This window comes from Lynx canadensis, chromosome A1, assembly GCF_007474595.2.
Source record: "Lynx canadensis isolate LIC74 chromosome A1, mLynCan4.pri.v2, whole genome shotgun sequence".
Classification (NCBI taxonomy): domain Eukaryota; kingdom Metazoa; phylum Chordata; class Mammalia; order Carnivora; family Felidae; genus Lynx; species Lynx canadensis.
This window is the reverse complement of record NC_044303.2, coordinates 131,454,686-131,461,020: the sequence shown is the minus strand read 5'-3', so window position 1 is coordinate 131,461,020 and position 6,335 is coordinate 131,454,686. Positions and strand designations below refer to the sequence as shown.

The window sequence follows — 6,335 nt, the reverse complement described above, 5'->3', positions numbered from 1 at the left end:
GGCCCAGGGCTTTGGAAGTTATTCCCGTGATCTCCTTATTTGCTGCAAATAAAGATTACCTTTGGGGACAGTTCCATCTGATGCAGTCTCAGTCAGTAACTCACGAAGGAGCATACGCACATTAGTCGGGTTACAGGTGGACAGCCTCTCACCTTGTTCTCTGCCCAGATTCCTCCTTGTCCTTGGACCCCGGAAGGGGGCGGAGGGTGGGGCTTCCTTTGCCTCCAGGTGTGTGGAGTTTAGTAGCTTAACGATTTACCAATCACAGTTAAACTTTTCACCAGGAGGACTAGAACCTTTGCAGATAATTACTTCATCATCACATCCCTCAGGAGACAACGTCAGGAAACAGAATGATGCTTCTCAGAGCTCCAGCAGAACGGAGGTCCAACTGCCCATGGTGATAGTCTCTACAATATGCTCTTACATCCACTGGCTTTCCCTCTTGCCTTTTCCCTGTCATTACATATCCTCACTTCTGTTCCTTGGGGTCACCTCCAAAACCACTACTTGTAACCCATTCTTTGTCTTAGATGCTGCTTATGAGGGAAGTAAGCTAACGCCCATGCTGGGGTTTACATATTTTTGGAATGAAAGAATAAATGATGAATAAACAAATGAGGTAATGAATGAGAAGACAAACTGTGCTGTGTTTAGCACTGCTATGGCTTATTACACTTTGTATTCTGTTGATTTTTGCTGATTCCAATGGAGAGAATGGATGCTGGAAGTCTACAATCTATTTGATGGCTCTACTATAGAAATTAGGCTTCTGGTCGCTCCCTGCTCTCTTGCTCGGCCTCACAGAGAGGCCAGTGTGTGTTTCTAAGTAGACTTCCTGAGGCTCACATTTCCTAAACTTGAAGCAGTTTGTTTCTAACAGGAGTGTGAGAATGGAAGCCCCAGGATGTGACCAAATTAGCCTTTGGCCAATAATAGCAGACCAAAGTTGGTATGTTTTTCACAGCTTGATTAGAGGCGTTTGCATTTAAGAAGCGCAGGATTATTACATGTGACTTCCAGGAGAGCAGTTGGGACATTATTCTCTCTGTTGCCCACCACAGAGAATCTGCTCTAGTTGAGAAGTTTCTCTAGTCCAACCCAGATCTGGCCTCCCCACCTGAATGCCTTTCTGATGCCGGAGCCCTTAGCTCCCCAGCTGTCTCCCCTTGTGCCTGAGCTGCTTTCTCCCTACTGTCCTTTGACTCTGTGGTGGTCCTTGAAATTTGCCTCCAAACTTAGATTTCTCCATTTTCTATTCCCTCTCAAAAGTGGTTGAAGAGCCCTTGGGTACATTGAGAATCCGGAAGAAGCATTTATATGTATTACCAAAAAGGCAGCTTTTTGTAAACTCCTATTTCCCTTTGGCCTTTAAACCACTGGCACTAGAAACGTAGAGGGCTTGTTAAATGTACAGATCCTCGGGACCTACTCCAGAACTACTACTCAAACAGAATCACTGATTGTTGGGGACTGGGAATCTGCATTTTAACAAGCTCTTCAAGTGATTTTATGCACACTCAGGTTTGAGAGACACTTTAATTTGTTCCCTTCTATCATGTTTCTCAAATGTTCTCTCCTCTTTCCTCGCTGAGAAGGTGAAAAGGACTCACTGAAATGTCTATTTCTGTACAGCTTTTGACCGAAGCCAGAACCAAAGCAGATTTGCTATGCAGTTTTTCCTCATTAGATACAAGGTCAAAGAGGTAATTACTCATTTATTTTCCATCGGAGGTGACCAAAAAGACTTTCTTGTTGTGGCACATTCTGTTGTAGTTGGTTGGTTATTTTTTTCCCCTGTGTCAGGAAGGAAACCCATCTGAAGCAAGCACCAAAGGTGAGTGTCTGCATTCTTTTTAGAGGCCACTATAAGTAGGAGAAAGCTCTAAGCCAGCTCAGCAATTAACCCAACTTACTCACTAGAATCACCTGGAAAGCTTGAGAAATACCAATGCCCAGGCACTCTTGTCTAGAAATTCTGATTCAATCTGTTTGGGGTAGGACCTGTCTATTTTAAACTTTTTTTCTTTTACCTTTATTTTTATTTATTTGGAGAGAGAAGTAGAGAGCAAGTGTGGAGAGGCAGAGAGACAGGGAGCCAGAATCCCAAGCGGGGATGCAGGGCTCAAACTCATGAACTATGAGCTCATGACCTGAGGTAAAGTCAAGAGTCAGACGCACGACTGATTGAGCCACCCAGCCGCCACATACCTATCTATTTTAAAAGCTACCTAGGTGAGATTCTAAGTAAACTACATAATTATTGTGTAGTCACTAAGGGCTTGGGCTTGGGCCTTGTGTTGGGGGTATACATGTTTTTAGTGGAAAAGTTGGGGATGTATATGCCAGGTTGAAGGAGCTGTAAGAAATTATGTGGAGGAATGGACATATGGGGATATCTAGGAGGCAAGTAAATTCAATTGACCCAAGATTACCATCAAAAAACCATGTTCATGGAAGTATACATACAGATATAGATATAGATCCATTTCTGATGAAAGGCCTTCACTAAGATAAAACTTTAACTTTCATGAAGTGACATTACTTTTGAACTTATGCAAAATGGCAAGGAATATATAACTTACTAAATTATTTGTATAACTTACAAATCCAGGACAAGTCTTTATCTCCTAATGTAACTTCATCTTTCCTTTAACTAGACAGAGAAAATTATGTGGTCCCTGATATTTTATTTTAGATTTTGGCTACTGGGAAACTCAGTATTAATGTTAGTGCTCAATTACGGAAACTCATACCAGACTCTAGATAAAATTTTCTTCTCCACTCTTCGTATTTTTTTCAGTATTTCTTGTTAATCTATTTTTTAATTAACTTACTTAATATATGCTTTAACATAGTAATGTATCTATTCCTTTGTGGAAGTGAACAAATATAACCTTTATATCCATCTACCTTTCACTGATATATGCCAAAATTACGAAAGACGACACGATCTGGCTCCTGCCCACTCTCTGATCTCATTCCTTCTCACTTTCCACTTTTGGTGGTCTCTGCTTTTTCTGTTACCCAACATACTAGGCTAAATCTCATTTGCTTTCCTTCCTCTTGGATTTTCCCTTCAGCTAGGATAGTGCTGCCCAATGCTTTACCTATCTTGGGACACACAGAAAAATGGGAACATTTGCACAACAATTTGGAGTAAAGAGAGAAAACTATCGACTACTGAGTCCTAGAGGCAGCTGCTTAAGGGCTTCACTGCCCCAGGCTCTGCCCAAAGGCAGAGATGATCAGTATGTTACTGTCACATCCCATCCGTGAGATATTGGAATGGCTGTCTTCTTTACATTATTTGGATGTCAACTTAAATGTCACCTCTGAGGGAAGCCTCACAACACTAATCCTCTAAGAGTATGCACCACCCCCCCACCCCCGCAGCCACTCCACCATATTGCTCAATTTTATCTTCCTCATAGCATTATCAGCACCTGAAATTATATGTGTATGTATGTGTGTATGTATGCATTTATTCACCAGCTTATAGTTTGTCTCTACTAGTTTCAATACAGGGTCCTTAAGTGCCTTGTTTATCACTATGAATCAAAAGCCCAGGAAAAAAAAAGTAAGTACTCAATAAACACAGCAGAATGACTGAGCCAGGATATTCTTCACTCCTGATGAGGCTTTCTAGTGTGGCCGGGGAGCATGCCTCACTAAATGAGTTAATACAGGGGCTCTGTCTTCTTCATAGTCCTCAGCACATGTCTATCTTTATAGTCTTACAGCCTGGCTCACAGTAGACATACATTAAGTGCTCACATAAATGAATGAAGGGAGGAAGAAAGGAAAGAAGGAAGGAAGGAAGGAAAAGATTATTGAAAGCTTCTTTGGTCTATTTCAAATTCTTTGGGTATTTTCAACTGGATTTGGGCAGGAGGTTAGCCTGAAACTTGGATAGTCATGGTATGTATCCTTTAACTGATGCAGTCAGACCAATATAAGGTATCCATTATGTGATCTAGGGCAAATCACTTAACGATGAGGACCTTCAGTTTCCTTTTCTGCAAATTGATTAAGTTTGGGCTGGAAGAGCTTGCAGTCCCCTACCATTTTATACCAACTGACAGAAAGTCAGGAAGGAGGTGCTGAGGAAGTTAACAGGCAGACAATCCATACTAGTTAGGGTCTCAGGGTCCTCCAAGGGGCATCAGAGGCTATTCTTTAAAAACATGATTGGTAATGGGGTGCCTGGGTGGCTCAGTCGGTTGTGCCTCTGACTTTGGCTCACCTCATGATCTCACGGTTCTTGGGTTCAAGCCCCGTGTCAGGCTCTGTGCTGACAGCTTGGAACCCAGATCCTGCTTCAGATTCTGTGTTTCCTTCTCTCTCTGCCCCTCCCCTGCTCACACACTCTCTCTCTGTCCCTCAGAAAAGAATAAACATTAGAAAAACATTAAAAAACATGATTGGTAAGAATAAGCCAGTAAGCCCCGAGGACATGTTTTGAGGAGGACTGAACTTTCTACTTAGGATGTATGTTGTCCTCTCTCTCTGCCTGATTAATGCTGAGCATGAGGTGGTGACCTTGAATGAATGAGCAACAACAGTTGCTCCACAGGTAGTTGCGTGTAGGAAGTCGTTTTCTAGGGCCGCAAATTTTGTTTCCTCATTATACTCAAGCATTTAAGAAACAAGCACAAGGCCTTTCTTGGCCTCCATTTATCTGTCTGAAAAATTGAACGGCCTACACTCTTATGAAGACGAAATCAAACAGTACATGGAAAGGGCCTGGCATAGTGTCAGGAATATAAGAAACAATCATGCTGGCTATTACTGTTATTACATTATGCAAGTCATGAGCTGGAAGCCAGAATATTTAATCCCAAATATTGGCATTTGATTCCACTTCTTTCTACTGAAGACAGAGCAGTTGGCTCCTCAGTCCAGAGGAAGAGATCCAGGACCACACATGACAGTCATCTTCAAATCGAATGCCTCCGTGTATTAATAAGCCCAGCTGTGCTTCCCTAACAATTTGGAAAATCTGCAAAATCCAAAAAGAAGCCAAAACAAGAAATAGTCTGGAAGCAAATTTCAGTTTTAGATTCATTAACTGATGCACCTGGGATGAATGGCTTCCAATCGTCATTCCAATTTTCAGTAAAAATTGCTGAAAGGCATAGCTCGTACTTGACAATTCTATTTACTTAATTTTAGTTTTCAAGGTGTAATTGGAGATTAGGAATAAAATAATTTTAGAAGACAGATATTATTCACTATAAAAATGGCTACACTGCTAATGATGAGCTCTAAACAGAATTTCAAAATACTAGTTCTCAGACAATTTCAAGTAAGAAATTGGTTTAGTAAAACATTAACAGGGGCGCCTGACTGGGTTAGTCTGTACAGCATGAGACTCTTGATCTCAGGGGTGTGAGTTCAAGCTCCATGTTGGGCATGGAGCTCACTTTTTTTTTATTTTGTTTTTTTAATGTTTATTTATTTTTGAGACATAGAGAGACAGAGCATGAGTGGGGGAGGGACAGAGAGAAAGGGAGACACAGAATCTGAAACAGGCTCCAGGCTCTGAGCTGTCAGCACAGAGCCCGACGCGGGGCTTGAACCCACGGACCATGAGATCATGACCTGAGCCGAAGTCAGACGCTCAACCGACTGAGCCACCCAGGCGCCCCGGAGCTCACTTTTAAAAAAAGAAAATAAATAAAAATAAAATATTAATAGCAAATTTTGACTAATTTTAGAACTCTTTTCTGTAGAATTTTTAAGTCATTGATTATCAGCTTAAATAATAAGTTTTAATATAATTTCTCTATATTCTGGGGCATCTGGGTGGCTCAGTTCGTTGGGCGTTTGACTTGGGCTCAGGTCATGATCTCAGGGTTGGTGAGTTTGAGCCCCGCATCAGGCTCTGTGCTGACAGCTCAGAGCCTGGAGCCTGCTTTGGATTCTGTGTCTCCCTCTCTCTCTGCTGCTCTCCCACTTGCATTCTGTCTCTGACTCTCTCAAAAATAAATAAACTTTAAAAAAAAATTTAAAAACAATTTCTCTGTATTTTCCATTACATAAAGTGATGCATATATAACTGTCTTTTAAAATGTAAGATAAAATTCTATATTAATATTTATGCCGATGAATATTTATGTTTGGTGAACAGAGATTTTGCATAAATGGAAAAGATGAAGAAAGCCCCATATTTTTTGAAAAACTAAGTTTGTTTTTTTTTTTAAACTAACATTTCTCAAACACTTATAAGGAGCTCTGCTAAAGTTCTTCAGTTGCATTTTCTTATTTAATCCTGATGTAACCTAGTAAGGTGGACATTTTCCTAACTTGTGCTTCTGGTAAATCTTGAAGAT

The 6,335-nt window shown here is 40.9% G+C and overlaps 1 non-coding gene across 1 annotated transcript; it reads right to left on the bottom strand.

The window, feature by feature from the left end:
• Nucleotides 1–5,561: 5,561 nt before the first annotated feature.
• Nucleotides 5,562–5,646, bottom strand: TRNAR-UCG. Its single transcript has one exon. It is a non-coding gene; the product is annotated as a tRNA-Arg (tRNA).
• Between the last annotated feature and the right edge of the window lie 689 nt (nucleotides 5,647–6,335).